The sequence below is a fragment of the Camelus ferus genome, chromosome 26, assembly GCF_009834535.1.
Source record: "Camelus ferus isolate YT-003-E chromosome 26, BCGSAC_Cfer_1.0, whole genome shotgun sequence".
Taxonomy (NCBI): Eukaryota; Metazoa; Chordata; class Mammalia; order Artiodactyla; family Camelidae; genus Camelus; species Camelus ferus.
Genome location: NC_045721.1, coordinates 8,350,067 through 8,371,677, shown reverse-complemented (window position 1 = coordinate 8,371,677; position 21,611 = coordinate 8,350,067). Strand labels below are relative to the sequence as shown.

Below are 21,611 nucleotides of genomic sequence, written 5' to 3'. Positions count from 1 at the left end.
AGAGAACAGGGCCCAACCTGGCTCATGTCAAAAGGCCTATTCCTGGCTTCAAATCAAAAGGGTGGATGTGGCTCATTAGAAATGGGAAGAGGGTGGCTCACCTGAAAACCTGGGGCCTCGGGCATTTTCTGGAACGTGTACAGTCAGAACGTGCGAGTTAGTCAGCAAAGGGAAGCCTGGGGCGGCACCCCTCCCACAGTGAGCAGGCCTCCTTCCTCCGGGGTTCAGGCGTGTTTGTCTTGGAGTGTCGCAACTTAAGACCAACTGATTCTCAACAACAACAACAAAAAAGGCCATGTTCTAAAGTGTGAAAACAAAATGCTAGGCTATAGGAATTACCAATGAAATTTCCCGCCGTGGGAAAGTGGCCCTGTCACCCCCTCTGTGTGTTCTGGTTTCTCTACTTGTGCAACTGAGGGTGTTAGGCCAGGCAACCCCTGAATTACAGTCTGGGAGGCACAGTCAGGTATTAAGTTGCTCTCAGGGGCGCGTGAATGTAGGCCCAGGTGTGGGGAGCCGGGGAGGGGACAGGACAGACGGGCACGGCCCTGTGTGCGCTTGGCCCGCACACACGTTGATTACCTCCCCGGAGCTGCCGCTCAGGGTCTAGCAGACGTGGCTCCTTTGATAACTGTTAACGTCAGAAGCTACTAACACAAATTCTGCAACCTTTCCGACCCGTACTGCAAACCCTCCCCGGCCCCTTTTCACAGACAGACGAGGGTTATCAGCACCGCTCAGCTGGCCAAACCTGACAACGCTGGGTGAGGCTGCTTTCAGAATCTGTCCTGGAAAATGGGAACCACGCTCCAATTTCAACCTGCACCCACCCCTCCCACTTCCCCCCAGGGGTTCTCTGCTTTTCGGGCTTTTCACGTTGGGTTAGGCTTTTCCAGTGGGCATCCCTACAGAGGAAACTGGATCCCTTCTGCTCAGATCACCTTACTCTCACCCACAGTAAACGTCAATCAACTGAGATGCCTTTACTTTCCAAGGCTCTAACTTCCTTGTGGCGGCAACGATTTTTAATATCCATTCAACTTCCATCACACCCAGGCTCCTCCGTCGTGGCCTCCCGAAGAGCGGCGGCAGGTTGTGTGAGCCGGCTCTTTCCTATGTCTGAATTTCCTTCTTGTTTTCTCCAACGTGTGTTCTACCTTAGACGCTATCTCATCCTCCCCGCCGCCAGAGATTGATTATTCATGTATTCTCGGATCCCCACCACTTCAGCTTTACTCACTGTTCCGTCTTTGCAGCTCTTCTTTCCCTTAAATACAAGGACGACCCACTCTTCCCACAGTCACACTTTTTACTGGGTGTGTCACACTTGCCAAGCCCGGGAGAGCATCATAGCCTGGCCCTGGGCTTGGCGCTTCTCTCCTACAAATCCCTTCTTCCTCTACATCGTCACACATGCTCTTACTTTGGGGTAGGGTCATGCTCTGTAGCCGCCACTGTGCAAAATCTGTCCCTGGAGGTTACAAATGAGGTGTTCAGAGACAAGCCATTCTCTGTGGCATGGAAGTGAAGAACAATATGAACAAAATCACAATCATCATAATAAAAAACCATTGGGTTCCTTGGCTGTGGCGCCCCTTTGAAGGGCAAGGATATCTGGAAAGTGAGAATCAGTGTTGAGTGATGTCCCAGTGCTTTGGGTTGGATGGACTGGACTGTTGTTCTTTTGATGGCCTATGGGCATTTCCCTCCATCACATCCCACCAAAGACAGCTTTGATGGGTTTGATGGATTTGACTGCTGTGTCTCAAAGGCTTCCATTTCTGATGGCTGCCTCTTTCCTGATGTGTATACTAACTCCTGCCATTTAAAAAAAAATACTTTTCCCAGCAATTCCAGATTCATCAGCATGGTGAACTCCCCCTCCCCGCCACAATCTTACACATATAAATATTACTGGACCAGTTCTGTTTCCCAGCAATTCCAGGTTCATCAGCACGGGGGGCTCCCTCCCAACCTTACACATGTAAATATTACTGGGCCAGCTCAATTTTCCAGAGAACGAATACACAGTTGCTAAGTTTAGGACACACCATCAACTCATTTTGCGTCTCTGTTCCAATGGGATGACGCTGATCCTGTAGCCTGAAAAATCCCCACCGGGTAACAGTCTTCTGTGAAAATATGCCATTTTATACACTTGTTTCTGACCAAAAGGAAAAAAATGTTAAGTCCACCCTAGTTCTGTCTGGACAAGCACAGAGAGAGGCGTGTTGGATTGCCAGACAAATATTTTCCCCTAGTTTTGCTCAATGAACTTGATTCACTGGAGGGCCTTTTGTCCCACGTGAGCAGGAGAGGTGGGCTGCCACTGCCCCACTCTCCGCGGGGCAGGGGTGTGAGTCATCGTTTTCATGAATGAGAAGAATGGGAGGAGGGAAAAACAAGAGAGAAGGAAGGAACTCGTTGCTAACGCCCTCAAACAAGGCAAACATTTTTGTGAATAATTTTTAGTAGCATATGACGGGTTGACTTTTCGCTTTTGTTGTTGTGAATGGAATGCATAGAAAAAAGAACTTGTTGCAACAGAAGTTTTATCTGATGTCCTATTCATATGCCAATTCTTTCTAAAAGGTTTGGCAACTTTTCCGGGGCACAGAAGAGGCACAGTGTTGAATCATGTTGCTTCCAAGTGTTGTGTGGATGCGGGCATGAAACTCACGGAAAGAGTGGGTCCAGCTCACATTCCATACAAAAACCTGGCCAGGGGATTTTGCCCACCTCACTTCTGAGGAAGACTAGAGCTAGGACGTACCTTGCCACAGACCGGTGCCTTCAGCAGAAGCCAAAAATAAAATAAAAGGTCAACATAGATGCTAGACAATTTATATTCTGCTATTTTTTATTTTTAAATTTATGTTTGTATTCAAGTATAGTTGATTGACAATATTATGTTAGTTTCAGATGGATAGCAAAGTGATTCGGTTACATATATACATGCTCTTTTTTCCGCCTCTTTTCCATCATAGGTTATTACAAGATATTGAATACAGTTCCCTGTGCTACATAGTAAATCCTTGCTGTTTATCTGTTTTATACATAGCAGTCCGGACCCATACTCCTAATTTATCCCCCCACCCCCTTCCCCTTTGGTAGCCGCAAGTTTGCTTTCTATGTCTGTGAGTCTCCTATTTTATAAATAAACACACTTGTACTATTATTTTTTAGATTCTACGTATAAGTGATATCACAGAATATTTGTCTTTCTCTGACTTACTTCATTTACTGTGATAATCTCTAAGTCCATTCATGTTTCTACAAATGGCAATATTTCATTCTTTTTTATGGCTAATATTCCACTGTGTGTGTATATATACATATATACACACATGCACACACACACTCTACATCTTCTTTATCCATTCATCTGTCGTTGGATACTTAGGTTGCTTCCTCGGGTAGACGATTTATTATAAAGCATGTTGCATTTCTTTTCACTGATATCTGAAGATTTTGGTTTTGTAGAATCCACTCAGAGTCTTCCCTAACCAGCAATAAGAAGCAATGAGATTAAGAGAAAGACCACTAGAATAAAAGTAAATAATAATAATAATAATGTTTAATGCCGGTTTTAAGTATTGGCTGTCCCTGGCCCCTTTAAATCATTTCACCTCCGTGGAGGGTCCAGGCCTTGAAGACTGATCCACTCCATGACATCTCCCCTCTTGAACGCTTGCCTTCCTGCCCCTACCAGCCTTGTACTTCCCCTCTCCTCCTGGAGCTTTTGTGGTTCCATTCTTAGCTCATGCTATTCCTTTGACCTGCAACTTCCCAGTTCTCTTCACTGATTCCAGGCAGCAGGATTTAGCCCAGGCACCCTCTTTTCTGAGTGTTCTTCCTGCGCCCCTCTCTGGGTTAAGTGTCCAGCCCCTGGGCTCCTAGATCACCCTGGACATAACCCTGCATCAGCACCCTCCTCACTTCCGAAGTCCTCAAGGGCATATCTAGAGCCATCTAGTCTTTCCTTCCTTCCTTCAACAAAGATTTATTGGATTCCTATTATATGCCAGATTCTGCCTTAGAGACTACAGTGGTGAACAAGACAGGTAAGGCTCCTGTTCTCCAGATGCATACACTCTAGCATAAGAGACAGGAAAACAGAAAACCACCAAGCCAGTAAGACCAGTGCTACAAAGAAACTGGAGATACGCTGCCATGTGAGAGGGTGCCTGCTGACTTAGGCTGGGCGGTCGGGCAAGGCTTCGCTGGAGGGACAGCTCTGAGCTGAGACTTCAAAGGCACATCGTGAATAAAAGCCTGAAAAGGGCCGTGTGGCTCTTGGACTAGCTCATCCCAGCAGATGTCACCTACTGCAGGGCCTGAGGGTCACAGTGAAACTGGGGATTTTATTCTTTGCATGATGGGAAACCCTCCGACAGCTCTAAACAGAGTTATCAGACAAGCTTTTCATTTTATAGACACCACTGGGGCTCTGTGTAGTAAATGCATTTTCTTTGTGTCGCCAGAGCCTAGCTTAACACTCGCTTCATGCCACAATGCCCAGGGCCGTGCAGCTTTGCTACACGTGAGAACTGCCTTTTGCACGGTGTGCGCTGCACAGTGAGAAGGAAACTCAGCATCATTTCCCTTCACACGTGGTACAGGGCTGACCCCCTCGTCTGCCCTCTGCTGTCTTCTGCCTATGCCCAGCTTTTACAAACTCACTGAAGTGGACACTGCTTCAGAGATTTGTTTCTCAGTTTCCTAGATAATCCATTCAATGTTTGCTCATCCCATTTAGATCAAGTTGGACAACCCCAGAGGTGTTGAGGAATTGCCTTGAGGCAAGGCCATAAGATGGGGAAATAATGAGAAACTGAGGGACCTGGGGTGCCTTCTCAAGTTTAAATGTTCCTTTCTAGAACGTGTTCAAGGCATGTATTCACTCTGTGACCTTTTTCTAAGGGTTGCTAACCACTTACTCTAAGTTAACCTCACTCAGCATGTTACCAAACACAAGTTCTTGTGCGCGAGGCACCATGAGGCCAACCACCACCCAAACATTGGGGTATGGAGCAGAGAAAGGTTTATTGCAGGGCTGAGCAAGGAGAATGTGCCCAGATCCTCCCCCACAGCCCACCAAACTCCTGAAGGGTTTTAGCTGAGCATTTTTAAAAGCCAGCAGAGGGAGGGGCATCCCAGGGCCTCTGGTCAGCTGTGCACAATTCTGGTTGGTTGATGGTTATCAAACCAGAAGGTCTGGGAGCTACATGTAGTTAATTTCACCAAGTAGTTTATTTCTTCCATTTGGTGGTGGTTTTTAGCATATGAAAACTCAGGAAATATGCATGAGATACTGTTATCTGGGTTCTTCAGACAGGAGCCACAGCAGAGGATTTGGAGAGGGGGGAGGCTGTCCCAGGAAGGCCCCATAGGGTCCTGCTTGGTCACAATTCCTTTTTTTAATACTCTGCAATCTTGAGGAGAACAGGTGCTGGACAGTAAGGGGGATAATGTATTGTATAGACACTCATCACAAACTCAACAGAGGAACTTGGTTTCAATCTCCAATGCTGTTTCATCTGTCCCCAGGTCTCTCAGAGAGTGGCGTGATGACTGCTCTGCCTCCTTGCTGCTAAAATGGGGTGCAGTCTCCTCAATCTGGGGGATGGACATGCAGTTAGAAATACTCCCAAGTTCCAAATCCTGGACCTGAGTCTCATATAATTAAGATTTCATTCCCTGAGGAATTCAGAAGCATAAGCCCAAAAGTCAGTCTGGACCCACACTCTGGGGGAGACCTGTTGTGTACTTTGTCTGAGTAGGTGTTAACTTTTGACATGGTATGTATGTATGTATATATATAACAGAAGCCATTGGCCACTACTCATTCTCCATTTTCTGCTAACATCTGATCTAAAGCAATTTTGTTGTCTAAAAATCTAATCACAAGAGAAAACCTTGAGGTCATAAGGTTGCAACTTCCACCTGCCAGCAGACATGCTTTGAGAATGGTTGGTGGTATCCCGAGTATGACACAGCTCAGAAAGGTAGAATTCTCAACAACTCAGGAATGTGTCTGAAATCACTTCCACAACAGCCACCTAATTTTACCTTGGCTATCTGAACCACAGCTACTCCATTCTGACTTTCAAATGCACTCTCCTCCTCAAAGCCAAAGCAGATGTACAAGTATGTCCAAAGGGCCATAAAACTGGCCACTTTGGTCAGTAAAGCTTAAGTCAAACCATGCATTAGCCACATGACTTCCCTATACCTCAATATGTGTAGATTTCTCCATCATTTCCCCTTTTCATTACAAATCTTTCAACAGAAAGCATTGATGACCAAAATATCTGTCTCTGATCCTGGGGTGGTGGCTCCTGCCCCAGGTTTAGAGCACGTCCCTCAGTGCTGGGCCTCCTTTATATCTGCTTTGTTATCCATGTTGGGGGAAAACTAGTCAGGTATCTTGAACAGGAGGGACTTTAAGACGGCAGAATAGAAGGACACAGAGCTCAGCCTCTCCCACACATATAACAAAAATACATCTACATGTGGAACAATTCTCACAGAATACTGAATGCTGGCAGATCTCAGACATTCAGGGCTACAAGAAAGATCTCCACATAACTAGGTAAAATGAAAAGAAAAAAAAAAACAGATTTGAGAAGGGACCTGTGCTCCCAGGGGAAAGTGGTGAAAGAGAAAAGGTGCCTGCACCCTGGGAAGCCCCTTCAACAGCAGGGAGATTAGGGAACAGAAGGGGAGCTTCAGAGGCTGCCTGCGTTCCCACGGCTGAGCTGGGGATGAGGGCAGCACCGATAACAGTGCACTTTGTGAGCCTGCATCACAGGTGACAGGTGACACCACAGAGGACACTTCCCGGTGGCTGTCTCCTGTGGACGAATACTCAGTGTCTCCTCTCCCAGAGAAAGTGCTCCAGGCCCACCTACCTCACACAGCAGCTCAGAAACAAACGTGGGGCTTTTACTCCAACAACTGGAGAGCAGACCCAGCCCCAGACAGGGCTGTGACAACCACAGAGCAAAGAGGAGGACCTGCTCAGCGACCAGCACAGGACCTGGTCACCACACCACCACTCACTCCCCCATCAAGGGGGTGACAGCCAGCATACACGGAGGGGAAATGTGGCAGCCATCCACACTAAAAACAGCCCTCACAGCAAAAATATTAGATGCACACAAGGACGCTCCCACATGAAAACAGCCCTTCAAGGTCAAAGTTGGTAACTGTTACTCCTAGATATTTAGACAAATATTAGTAAAATGAAGAAGCAGAGGAACCACTCCCAATGAAATGAACAAGAGGAATCCTCTGAAAGAACAAAGAAATAGATCTCTCCAATCTGCCAGAGCTCAGCTTCAAAAAGGAGGTAATAAAAATATGGAAGGAATTAAAAGAGACCATCAATAGCAACGCAGATGACTGGGGAAAGGAACAAGAAACTCTAAGGAGGAGCCGGTTAAAGTCAGAAAACTCAATTGCTGAGATGAACACCAAGCTAAAGGCAATAAACAGACCACATAATACAGAGGAACGAAGAAGTGATCTGGAAGACAGAATAATGGAAATCACCCAGTCAGAACGGCAGATAGAAAAACAAGTGAAAAAAATGAAAGCAATACAAGAGACCTGTTGGATAATAATAAAACCTGCCAATCTTCATGTAATAGGGGTCCCAGAAGGAGAAGAAAGAGAAGAGGGGATTGAAAATGTATTTGAAGAAATTATGGCTGAAAGCATCCCAAACCTAAAGGAAACAGAGATCCAGGTGCAGGAAGCACAGAGGGTCCCAAATAAGATGAACCCAAACAGAACTACACCAAGACATAATTAAAATGGTTAAATATATTATAATTAAAATGATCAAAGATAAAGAGAGGATTCTTAAGGCAGCAAGAGGAAAAAAGAGAATTATTTACAAGGGAACCCCCAGAAGGCTATCAGCTGATTTCCTCTACAAAAGCATTGCTAGCCAGAAGGGAGTGGCAAGAAGAGGATATTACACTCACTAATATATATGTACCCAGTATAGGAGCACCTAAATATATAAAACCAATACTAACAGACAAAAAGGGAAAAACTGATGGAGATACCATAACAGCAGGAGACTTTAATGCCCCACTGGAATCAGTGGACAGATCTTCCAGACAGAAAATCAGTTAGGCAACAGAGATCCTAAATAACACAACAGTTAGACTTAATTGATATTTTCAGGACATTACATCCGAGAAACCTAGAAAATACATTCTTTTCAAGGGCACATGGAACATTGTCTAGGATAGACCACATACTCGGAAACAAAGCAAGCCTCACCAAATTTAAGAGGATAGAAATTATCATTTCAAGCATCTTTTCTGAACACAATGGCATGAAAGTCAAAATCAATGACAGAAAGAGAAATGAGAAATAAACTATTGCATGGAGACTAAACATCATGTTACTGAAAAAAAAAACCAAAAAAAACAAAAACAGTGGGTCAATGATGAAACCAAAGAGGAAATTTTAAAAATACCTTGAGACAAATGATAATGAAAACACAACCACACAAAGTCCACTGGGATGCAGCAAAAGCAGTCCTAAGAGGGAACTTCACAGACACAACCTCAACCAACCAACCATAATCTTCCACCTTAAAGAGTTAAAAAAAAGAAGAAACAAAACCTAAAGTCAGCAGAAGGAAAGAAATCATGAAGATCAGGGAGGAAACAGATTAAAATACAGTAGGAAAAAAAAGTCAATAAAACCAAGAGCTGGTTTTTTTTAAAGAATTTAAAAAAAAAATCAACAAACCTCTGGCTAGGCTCATCAAGAAGAAAACAGAGAAGACCTCAATTAAAATAAGAAATTAAAGAGGAGAAATTACAACTGATACCACAGAAATACAAAAAAAAAAATACTATGAACAATTATATGCCATCAAGTTGGACAAACTAAAATAAATGGATAAGTTTTTAGAAACACCCAGTCCACCCAAACTCAATCAAGAATAATTTGTACAGACCAATTACTAGACGTGAAATAATATCTGTAATAATAATAATAATAATAATAATAATAATAATAATAATAAAAACTCATGCAAACCAAAGTCCAGGACTGAATGGCTTCACTGAGGAATTCTTCCAAATATACAAAGAGGAACTTACACTGATCCTTCTCAAAATCTTCCAAAATATTGAAGAGGAGGGAATATTCCCAAACTCATTCTATGAAACCACCATTACCCTGATACCAAAACCAGACAAAGGCACTACCAGAAGAGAAAATTATGAGTCAATATCACAGAAGGATATAGATGCAAAAATTATCAACAAAATATCAGCCAGGTAGCAGGTTACAAGATTGACATACAGAAATCTGTTGCATTTCTTTTCACTATCAATGAAATATCAGAAGAAGGTTTTTTAAAAATCCCTTTTAAAATTGCATCCAAAAACAAAAAGTGCTTAGGAATAAGCCTGACCAAGGAGATGAAAGACTTACATACTAAAAACTATAAAACATTGATAAAGGAAATTAAAGATGATTTAAAGAAATGGAAAGATGTCCCATGCTCTTGGGTTGGAAGAATTAATATTGTTAAAAGGGCCATACTACTCAAAGCACTCTACATATTTAATGCAATCCCTATCAAATTACCCACAACATTTTTCACAGAAATAGAACAAATAATCCTAAAGTTTATATGGAATCACAGAAGACTCAGAATTGCCAAAGGAATACCGAAAAAAAAAAAAAGAACAAAGCTGGAGGAATAACCCTCCCAGACTTCAGACAATACTAAAGAGCTACAGTCATCAAAAAGCATCCTATTGGCACAAAAACGGACATATGGATTAATGGAACACAATAGAGAGGCCAGAAATAAACCTACATACCTACAGGTCAATTAATCTTCAACAAAGGAAGCAATACAGTGGAGAAAAGAGTCTTAGGTGAGTGTTGTTGGGTAGCCGCACATAAATCAATGAAGTTGGACTACTGCTCTCACAAAAATAAACCCCAAATGGCTTAAAGGTGTAAATGTAAGAGAGGACACCATAAATCTCCTAGAAGAGAACCTAGGAGAAACCTTCTCTGACATAAATCATAGCAATGTTTTCCTAGGTCTACCAAGACAATAAAAATAAAAGCAAAAACAAACAAATGGGACCTAATTAAACTTAAAAGTTTTTGCGCACTAAAGGAAACCATAAGCAAAATGAAAGACAACCTATGGACTGGGAGAAAATGTTTGCAATTCGACTGACAAGGACTTAACTTTCAGAATAATATACAGACAGCTCATACAACTCAATAACAAAAAAACAATCCAATCAAAAAATGAGTAGAAGACAGACATTTCTTCAGTGATACAGATGGCCAATAGACACATGAAAAGATGCTCAATATCACTAATTATCAGAGAAATGTAAATCGAAAACTACAGTGAGGTATCACCTCACACTGTTCTGAATGGCCATCAATAAAAAGTCCACAACGATAAATGCTGGAGAGGGTGTGGAGGAAAGGGAACCCTCCTACACTGTTGGTGGGAATATAATTTGGTGTAGCCACTATGGAAAACAGCATGAAGATTACTTAAAAAACTAAAAATAGTTACTGTATGATCCAGCAATCTCACTCCTGGGCATGTATCCAGGGAAAAGTCCAATCTGAAAAAAATACATGCACCTCTAGTGTTCCTAGCAGCACTATTTACAATAGCCAAGACACGGAAGCAACCTAAATGTCCATTGACAGATGACTGGATAAAAAAGATGTGGTATATTTATACAATGGACTACTACTCAGCCATAAAAAATAATAAAATAATGCCACTTGAAGCAATGTGGATGGACCCAGCGATTATCATACTAAGTGAAGTAAGTCAGAAAGAGAAATACAAATATCACATGATATCACTTTTGTGGAATCTGGAAAAAAAAAATAGAGAGACAAATGCACTTACTTACAAAACAGAAATAGACTCACAGACACAGAAAACAAACTTATGGTTACCAAAGGGGAAAGGTGGGGAAGGGATAAATTTGGCATTTGGGATTAGCAGATACGCACTATTATATATAAAATAGATAAATAACAAGGGCCTACTTACTGTATAACACAAGGAATTATATTCAATATCCTAATATCCTATAGTAAACCATAATAGAAAAGAATATGAAGAATATGTGTGACAATCACTATGCTGTACACCAGAAACATTGTAAATGAACTATACTTCAATTAAAAAAAAATTTAAGCCTTAAAAAAGTAAAAAGAAACCAAAAAAAGATACATATAAGAAATTCATACAAAGTAGGTCAGTGCATAAATGAAAAAGATATTAATCACCCAAATTCAATTATCTAGATATAAGTATTGTTAATATTGTTAAACATTATTCTAGACATCTCTTTGTGCATATATTAAGATACAAGTACGGTGTGGGGTGTGAATAGATACACACACCCCAATGTTTATGGCAGCACTATTTACAACAGCCAAGAAATGGAAGCAACCTAAATGTCCAATGACAGATGACTGGATAAAGATGTGTTAATAGCCCACACAATGGAATATTACTTGGCCATGAAAAATAACAAAATAATGCCATTTGCAGCAACATGGATGGACCCAGAAATTATCATACTAAGTAAGTCAGGAAGAGATAGACAAATATCACATGATATCACCTACATGTAGAATCTATAAAAAAAAAAGAGATAAATGAACTTATTTACAAAACAGAAACAGACTCACAGACATAGAAAACAAATGGTTACCAAAAGGGAAAGGCAGGGAGGGATAAATTAGGAGTTTGCTATTAGCAGATATTATATATAAACTAGATAAATAGCAAGGACCTACAGTATAGCACAGGGAACTATATTCAATACCCTGTAATAAACCATTATAGAAAAGGATATGAAAAAGAATATGTATATATATATGCCTGACAATCACTATGTTGTACACCAGAAATACTGTAAATGAATTATACTTCAATTTAAAATAATTTTTAAGCCTTAAAAAATAAGAAACCAAAAAATGATACAAATCAGAAATTCATACAAAATAGGACAGTGCACAAATTAAAACATTTTTTATTTATTCCAAATTCTATTATCTAGATATAAGTATTATTCATATTCTTAAACATTATTCTAGACATCTTTTTGTACAGATAGAAGTGTGGATAGATGGCGAAAACTCTTATTTGAATAGATACACACACCCCAATGTTCATAGCAGCAGTATTTACAACAGCCAAAACATGGAAGCAACCTAAGTGTCCATTGACAAATGAATGGATAAAGATGTTGTGTATATATATAATTGAATACCACTCAGCCATAAAAAGAATGAAATAATACCATTTGCAGCAACAGGGATAGACCTAGAGATTATCATACTAAATAAATCAGAAAGAGAAAGATAAATATAATATCACTTAAATGTGGAATCTAAAATATGATGCAAATGAGCTTATTTATAAAACAGACTCACAAGATAAAAACAAATGTATGGTTACCAAAGGGGAAACGGGATGGAGGAGGGATAAATTAGGAGCTTGGAATTATTAGATACAAATTACTACACATAAAATAAAAAGCAAGGTCCTACTATATAGCACAGGGAACTGTATTCAATATCCTGTAATAAACCATAATAGAAAAGAATATGAAAAATAATATATATGTATATGTATAACTGGATCGCTTTGCTGTACACCAGAAACTAACACAATATTGTAAATCAAATATACTTCAATGAAAAATAAAATACAAAGCGAAGACAAAAAGATATCATGAACAGACTCAGAGGTATGTTAATGGGGAAACACTTTGTAGACCATACATTTTATCACTTCAACTGAATCGTCATACACCATTGTAAATGTGCTCTCAGCAAGTCTTAAAGCAAGCATCGTTACACATCTTGAGTATTTATACCTTGCGACAACTTCATTAGAAAATTCTTTCCATACTAAATATTGGGGGCACTATTGATAGGGAGACAAACATTTGGTAAACAGCTGAATTAAATAATGTAGATCAAAAGCCAGTAATATTTCAGACAAAACCAAAAAAATTACAACCATATTCATCAGTTCACTCAATGCTATGTAATTCATCCTTTTTGCTAACAGTTTTATAAAATCAGAGTTTTCATTGCACTTTTTAAATATTTTACTCAGCTTAACAGTATGATTTAAAAGAAACCTGTACTTGTCAAAAAGTCCCTTTTATGAATTTTCTTGAAGACGAAGCAGTTTTGCAAAACATCAGCTTCACTGTGCATGAAGGAAAAGACGTAAAAAGGCAAGATAAAAGATGTGATTACAATGTTTTTGACAAAGAAGCTTAATCAAGTTGCTGTAACATAGAATATTCTAAGATAACAACGAAAATTATGACTGTTGCATTATACCAGACATATCCAAATTTCAGAAACTCCATGTAGTTTTTAGAATTGTCTATATTAACAACATTTATCCATGCATATAATGAGGAGGACTTATCACTCATTTGACAATGCTTCCCATGTAATTCAACATACCCACTAATCCTAGTTAAATAGTTTTTTCTGAGATGTCTCAGGGGCCCTCTGAAGCATCCCAAAGTCAGCTGAAGTCAAAAGAACTGTAATTAGAGCTTGATAGGAAGTTTGTCAAAAATAGTTTCGCATGATCCTATCAGAAGCATTCTAAGTAAACTTACTCTCTTAACAGAGAAGAGCCACATCTAGTCCCGTACCAGCCTATTTTTAATAACAAAATCCATTCACCAAATTAAATTTAATCTCATCTCAGCCCATGCACAGGACTCCTTTTTTTTAGGGCTCCCTTTCTATAAACCTTCCACAACTTTCTGTATCCATATTAGTTTGTCCCTTTTTTTTCTTATCTAGAACAATTTTTTTTCTCTTTTAACAAAATGCAGTTCCATTCCTCATACCTTCCCTCACTCAAAACTTGTATCTATCTTCCTTTCCTACTGAATACTGCAGTGTTTCCCTCATTATCCTTACTAGCTTCAATGATGTGTTTAAACTAGAGTCCTCAACTCTCAAAAAACTCAACCTCCAGTGAAAACCAAGAAGTAAGCAATCATGAGCTGTGCTTTACGTTAGCATTCTGTAGACTGGCAAACACAAACAGCAATAATAATTCCTGAAAACATGCTCTTTTTCTAGAAAATATCTCAGGGTGACACCAAACGTATTTAGCAGTAGTCCTAAATATCTTTAGCTTCTCGGCAAAGGGAAGCCAGTGTCCAGCAATCAATGTTTCGGTATCTTAGTTTGGGAATAAACGTCCGTCATTTAACTTCAAGTTACCAAATATCTGGCGAGATCACTTTTAAGCAGACGTTTCCAAGATACAACCATTTCCAAAGAGTTCACCCAAAAGCCCCCATCTCATTTGCATCCAATCCCCCTGCAAGAACTGACACCATACCAAGTTTTCTTTTTTTCTTTCTGCTGAGAAACGCGGCAATAGAAACATAAACCTACTGACCTTCATTAAACCACCTCCACTGCAAGTGAAGCCAATGCAGTAGGGGAGGATACCCTGGTGTCATCACGTGTGAGCCCCGGGACTCACCAAAGACATCTCAACCGGCCAATCCAATTACTGATACACACACATACAACAAACATGGCCGCACAATCCAAAGATCTGAGACATAGCCCCCAAATTCCACCCCCACTTCCAGACGGTGACTTCCAGAGTGACCTGGCGCCCGAAATAAAATGAACCCAGAGTGGCTCACTTCCCAGAAGGGAAGGAGTCCAGGTGATAGAATTTTCCCGTCCTGCACAAGCCAGAGTGGCTCACCCCAAAACACAAAATACATACACAAAAAAAGCAACAAACAAGCTATGGTTGCACAGAGAGGCCATCAGAGGCGGTGTCCTCTAAATTCCACTTCCACTTCCACTCCCACTCCCAGACGGAGGCCTCCAAACAGAAGGGCCCAGCTCTCAAAAGAGAATGGACCCAGAGTGGCCCCGAAAGGAGCCCAGCATGGCTCCCAACCCGCAAAGGGATGAGCCCAGATGGAGTAGAGAGAATTCCCAGCTGGCAGGAGCTGGAGCCACTCACCCCAAGATGACACCGAGTGTGGACGCAGCTCCGGAAGGTTCCCGGCTCCGAACAGCCTCGCGCAGGGGTGGCAGCCGTGTCCAGGAGAGTCTCCCCCGGTTCCCCGGAGCGAAGTGAGCGCCTGCAGCTGCCGGGACCCAGGGAAAGCGCTGCCCCTGCCCAGATCCACCCGCCACGAGCACAGACTCCGAGCTTGCTTCCACAGAACTGTTACCAAACGCAAGTTCGTGCTCCTGACGCACAGCGCGGCCAAACTGAAGCAGCGATTGGAGCAAAGGTTTATTGCAGGGCGGGGCATGGAGACTGGGTGGCACGTGCCCCAGAAGCCCTGAACTCCTGGATCGGTTTCAGCTGAGCATTTTTCAGGGCCAACTAGGAGGAGCACCCAGGCTCTGTGATCAGATGTGCTCAGTTCTCTGGTTGATGACGATCAACCCTTAGGCACCAGAAGGTCCGGGATCTACGTGTTCTGATCATCAAGTAGTTAATTTCTTTCATTTAGTGGTGGGTTTTAGGATCTGAAAAAACTCAGGAAATCTGCGGGAGATACTAGAAAGGACTTCAGAAACGAGCTACAGCCAAGGATGTGGGGGAGGGGTCTGTCCCAGGAAGGCCCTGGAGGGTCCTGCTCAGTTACAGACATAACTTCATTATTAAAAATGAAACTCAAGAAGCAGTGCGAGGAGGCATACAGGATGCCACCTGGGAGGTGACATTCGTGTAGCGTGTTTCGCATCCTTGGGGAAGGCGCCCCTGAGCACGGGAGAACGCCTTGCCCTTTTAGGTCACCCTCACATCTGCTAGTGGTGCCTTGAATCCACGGTGGAGTGATCATTGCTGCTTTGTTTCAAAGACCCATCCCCGGGGAATGGAATCTTTTTTTTTTTTTTTGATTATACTATTTTATTAAAATATAGTAACATGATTTACGAAATCCTGCATTCCAGAATTATAGTGTAGCTTTCAGTTCTGAAAGTTAATATTCCTGTAGGTGTTGGAAACGAAATCCTAAGAGTCACCTTTTTTAGGGAACAGCTGCCACTCCTCTTCTTCCTGTTACCTGTAACCTGAGACCCCCTCCCTCCCTGGCAGCCAGCACTAGCTCTGGGCTCTTCCCGAATGGCTGGAATCCAGGCACTCGTGTGTTGTTAGGTAGAACTTAGGTGCCTTGTAAATAGCCAGTCCTCTGAAAAATGCAAAGTTGCTTTACGTTCAAAATTTGCACTCACAGGGAGTCAGGCCTTTTGCCAAAGACTGAAACTTGGCAACGCAAGTGACAGTGACGTGTGCACGTGGCCTTGTGTGACAATAACCAATGAAATGCTACATCCAGGGCCCACTTCAAGATGGGTTTGTTCCTTCTAAAGCAGGGAGTCGTCATATGGACTCATTTTTAACGTATTATAATTTTTTCTGATTATATCATAAAACTGGGATCTTGTGGGAAAAAAAGCATGGAAAAAGCTCTGAAATCGCAGAGAAAGTTACTGCTACAATTCTAATCCATTTATTTCTAGTTTCTCTCCAAGTGTGGGTGTGTCTATGTATGTCTGAATATGGAGCGCCCCAGCTTCTGCAGATGTATTCATAAATATCCATACTTTCTTTCACAAAAGTAGGGTCGGTTTTTATATTTTATGTAAAATGTCAAAGTTTTCTCTCCTTTCTACACAAGCAGCCACTCCTCTTTGCCTTAATCTCCAAATGCAGGGCAGGTGGTTTTAACTGCCCTTGGTCAGGCTTTTCTCGCCAGAGTTGTAATCTGCATGGTCTCGATCAGTGGCAAGAAGCAATATGTGAAACTTTAAAAAGAAAATGCCTGCCTCCTGTTTGGCTTCCTTAATTTATCAACCTGATCACATGCTTAGTTAGTTTTTCATTTCACTCTGTGCCATGTAAGCTAGCTTTGGGGAAAAAAAAAAAAAAAAAAAAAAAGCCTTTCCGAGGGGCACAATAATGCAGCATGGCTCTGTGGAAAGAGGGCTGAGCCAGACATCCAGGGGTCAGGTCTCACCCATGGGCTCTGCTCATGATAAGCTACCGTGTACCTGGCATTCCCTTTACTCCTACAATGGAAATGTGCATTTCTAAGGTTCCTTTACAGCTAGAAAAGTCAACCCTTGGTTAGCATCCTGTTGCTAGGGTACTTTTCCAAATAACCTAAAAAAATGCTTGGCCTGCTGTGAAAATGCAGGTAGAACTTTGGAGGCTGGCCTAAGCAGTCAGCCTAGTGGCCTCTGTCCAACGGAAGAAACCAAGGACTCTACCTGATCTTTCTTTCCACATGCTCCCCACCGGTCAGCCATGAATCTCTTGTTGGCCTTTTCAGGCAGATGGATGCATCAGTTCCCTGCTGCTTGCTACTCAGCTTCGTTATGGAACGGCCAAAGTCCAGTCGTGAAGGGAGGATATTTCTCCCCCACGTGCCGAGGAGAGTGGGTCGATCTCTTCGTTAGCAGAGTGACACTTCCCAAAGGGGTCCTGGTCCCTGCGGCCTTGGTGGGTCCTTTCCGCCTTGGCGCCTCCCTAATCACCTTCCTCCTTCTATGCGCCCTCGGTACCTGCTGCCCTGTCGCACTCTGCCCTCTCCTTTCTGAGCTTCCGCGGTTATCCGTCCCCACCATCACCTGCCTAATTCTGACTCTTCGTCCTGGTCTCACTTTAAATGTCACTTCCCCCAAGAAGCTCTTGACCTTTCTCCTCCAGATTAGGTTCGGTGACCCTCTTCTGAGCTGTCATAACACCCTGTGTTTACCCTCACCGTGTTGTGTATCCACCAAAAATGCCTGTCTTGCAGTCAAGTTCCATTCCTGGAATAGACATGCCTTGAAAAGACTCATTCGTCTTGTCTACCATTGAATCCCTGACAGCTAGCACGGTGCCTGCCACCCGAGAGGCCCCCCAACGACTATTTGTTAAATAATGTACCTCTACATGCTCCTTGTCTACTCATCTCTGCAAAGTCAGTGACAGCATCTAGGAGCCCCGTGCAGACTCGATAAAAGTTTCAAAGGAGAAAAAAACATATGAAACATTTAAAGGTGTGCTTGCTATTGGACCAAATGCTTCATAGCATTATTTCAATTCTGTATTTACTAAGTGTCCCGTATGTACCCTGCATTTTGCTAGACACTACAGTGTATAGAAATGAATAGAAATTGGACATCTTGTCTTGAAGACAAGTAAGAGGAGCCAGTTAACACGCATGGAGTAGTTAGAATATAAGCAGGTGGCGAGCTGTGTTCGGCTGACGATGAAGGCTGTGACAGCGCGGGGAAGTTCAATGCATTCTGAAAGCTCCATGAAGGATGCTAGTCCTGGTGCTGGAAGGACCCTGAAGATTGCAACAGACGCAGATTCCTTGAAGGATGGTGGTGGGAGGGAGGCAAACCTTCACTCTCTGTTTTGGACTTGAAGGAGGCAGGCAGCAACTTTCTGCTTTTCCTGTACACTGTCGTTCGTAAGAGGGACATGATGTAAGGTTCCTCCGCTCAAATGGCAGCCCTGACATCACCCCATCTTTACCTCACGTTGCCCCTGAGTTTGAAATGTCCCTCACCACTGATTTCTCTGACTTCTCAGGTCTTCTCTTTTAAAACACATGAGGAACTTTCAATGAATTAGTGGTGGAATCAGCCGAGAGATTTGTACCTAAACAGGTCTATGCAGGCTTGAGATGGACTAGGTGCTCTGGGAGCCAGGCTTCCAGAAGGTGGAAGGGAAATGGCTCAGAGAGAGACATCGGAAGGTCCCAAGAACAGGCTTTGCTGGAGGCAGCCCCTGAGGCAATAGTTTCTCCTTCCCCTGAGTGAATGGAGTGGTACAGCTCGTGCAAAGCAGGCTTCTGACCTGGGTTAGGGAAATCATATATTGTTCATCAGAGTTGTAAACTCCGATGTCTAGTAACTAGACTAGATATTATTTTATAACATTACCTGTGGATTTCCTCTCCTCTGTTTAACAGACTTTTCTGGGACTGACTAGGATTCTTCTCTGCACAGAATGCTATCAATGGCTTTTCCCACAGGAAAAAAAATAAATAAGAGGTCCAGAGTAGAAGAGAGAACATCTTGCTTTGGAGGCATCTCTGCTTAAAAGTCCATAGGAAATAAATACATTTCCCAGGGTTCTGATTTGATTTTTAATAACTTACTGACTCTGCAAAACAAGACACTCAGGAGAAAGTACATGCAAATAGATGAAGAACAACATTTGTAAAAAAAAAAATCTGTTTCTTTCTTTTGGGGTCACGATTAGAACATAGGTATAATTTAAATAAAGCCAAGGAAGAAGCACCCTCTCATGGTCTGCAGGAGTTTTCTGTTAAATACATCAGACACTTTGCACACTGAGAGCTGTCACCTCCTTTCCTTGAGTCTTTGACTGAGACTTAATGCAGAAGTATTTATTCGTATTATCCTGTTACTCCTAAGATTACCTGCGATTGTTTTGTCTTGAGATGTAGAAATCACGAGAACGCTTAGCCTGAAATCACAGAACATAGAACAAATAAAAGAGGCTAAATGCAAAGACAAGAAAACATCTCTACTGTAACTATGTTCTTTTGTAAGGGATGTTATTCAGGTGACAAAGGAGGGAACTTGTTACTGTGTAGCTGGGCAAAGTGACATGTCTGGTTATGCTCCAGTGTTTCATAGTTGCTAATATTTCTTTCCCTCTGAAGCAGTAGAGGGTGCTGTGCTGACATAAAGAGATGCTAAGTTTCTACACAAGCTCAGGACTTAGGGCTGCTCTCTCTCTTCAAGCCATCTATTCTTCCCAAAAGAACTGAGAAGAGGGGAAAAAAATGAGTACAAAAGCCATGGTAAGGGGTATCAATAACACATTAAATTCTAAGGGAACATGGGAAATGATCCAATTTCTCTAAAACTCTTTCAAAATTGTACTATTTTGAAGTTTTTGGCAGAAGCCCAGGGTATAGCAAGCTTTAAGAAATTTTAAGGTGATTGAGACGTTATGTCTGAAAACAGAAGGCAAAATTTTGAGCAGGGTGATTGCTACAAGCAGAGGAGACATTGGACAAATGGTGAAGTCATTCCTATAGTTTCATTACTATTTGCTCCTGCTCTTTGAGTCATTTGTATATTTGATGATAGTCAAAATTTGACCAGTATAGATTTGAAATATATTTTAAGACTACCCCATGCTTCTTTTAGAATCATACTTTTTAGAGTTGGTCAGCCGTTAGGTACCATACTCTCAATGTTTCAGCAAAAGAAGACATGGCACCCAGAGGTTAAGTGACTTGTCCAAATCTACCAGCATGTTCGTGACAAAGCCAGCACTAGAACCCAGGGTCCCAACCCCCGTCCAAAGCTCCATTTTCCTGCCCTTCTTTGAGTGTCAGCCTTTTATATTCTGATGGGACAGGATCATATCATACCATCTATAATCATGGATCACTTAAGTTTTCAAAGCAATTTCCGTAACTGTTTGGTACCATACACTTAGGTACCAAAATGTCTTTTGAAAATATATTATTCAATGATAGATTTGCTCAAAGAAAGACCTGCCTAGTTTGACGACAGGCTAACAGAGAATTTCTATTAATTAATTTCTTATCTATTAAGAATATCCATTTACACCTAGTCAATCAAGCTTCTTTCTGTTCAGCCCATGTTTTCCCACCTGTAAACTCCCTGCTTAATGTGTGGTTTTGCTATTTTGTGTGAACAGTGGAGTAACGTTCAACTGACTCAGAGTAGGGAGCCTTGGCCAGGTTCATAGGGTTGTGTAATACCTTCTCACTTGAGGCCCGGGGAAGTGTGATAGCGCACTGATCAAAAGGGTTGCCAGCACCACTGATGCTTCACATGAAGGTGAAAAGTTCAGTGGCTCAGAGAAGTCCCTTAAGTGTTCTTCTTAGGCCTGAGAACCGAGGAACCCCTGCAGCTCATCTGACAACTGGGATGGTGCCTCTTGGAGTCTCTACAGAGCATCTTTGCATTTTTCTTAACACACTTTCCCTGATGCAGTTGAATGGAAAGACAGAGGCAGCCCCATCACTGATAAAGTCTGGGCACCTATTTGCAGGGATGTGGGTGGAAACAGGACCAGTCACGCCTAGGGGCATGCCATGAAAAGGGAGGTTTTGAATTTCTGCCCTGCGTTTCCTGGATGACTTGGGGTAAGAGAACGGTCACCTTAAGTTTGCACAACAGGGCTAAACTTGGAAACCACTGTTGGGAGGCAGGAAGGAGTTAAGGTAGAAGCTTCAGAGGGAACCTGAGAACTGCCTGTCTGTCTAAGAGGAGGAGGAGAAGGTTAAGAGAAGTGAATATGCAAGGATCAGAATGAAAGAGGGTCTTCTACGTGCAAGAAAAAAAACCCACTATAAATGTGCACTTCCCCAGAAAGCGGGAACACAACCAGAAGACCACGAAAACCTACAAAATATTGAGAAAGTAAATGAGGGACATGGTTTTGTTCACTATTTTATCCTTCCAGAGGACACTCATGAGCTCAAAGATTTTTTTTTTCAATTAAGGGGGTTACTACTTTATTTAATAGG

General features: G+C 42.0%; 1 long non-coding RNA gene across 2 annotated transcripts; it reads right to left on the bottom strand.

The window, feature by feature from the left end:
• Positions 1-610: 610 nt before the first annotated feature.
• Positions 611-16,407, bottom strand: LOC116660007. 2 transcript variants are annotated; one of them, XR_004315362.1, is made up of 3 exons: positions 15,772-16,407; positions 3,940-3,949; positions 611-622 (listed from the first exon to the last, which is right to left on the bottom strand). It is a non-coding gene; the product is annotated as an uncharacterized LOC116660007 (long non-coding RNA). The 2 variants fall into 2 exon arrangements; XR_004315363.1 differs by lacking the exon at positions 15,772-16,407 and adding an exon at positions 7,422-7,741.
• Positions 16,408-21,611: the final 5,204 nt, after the last annotated feature.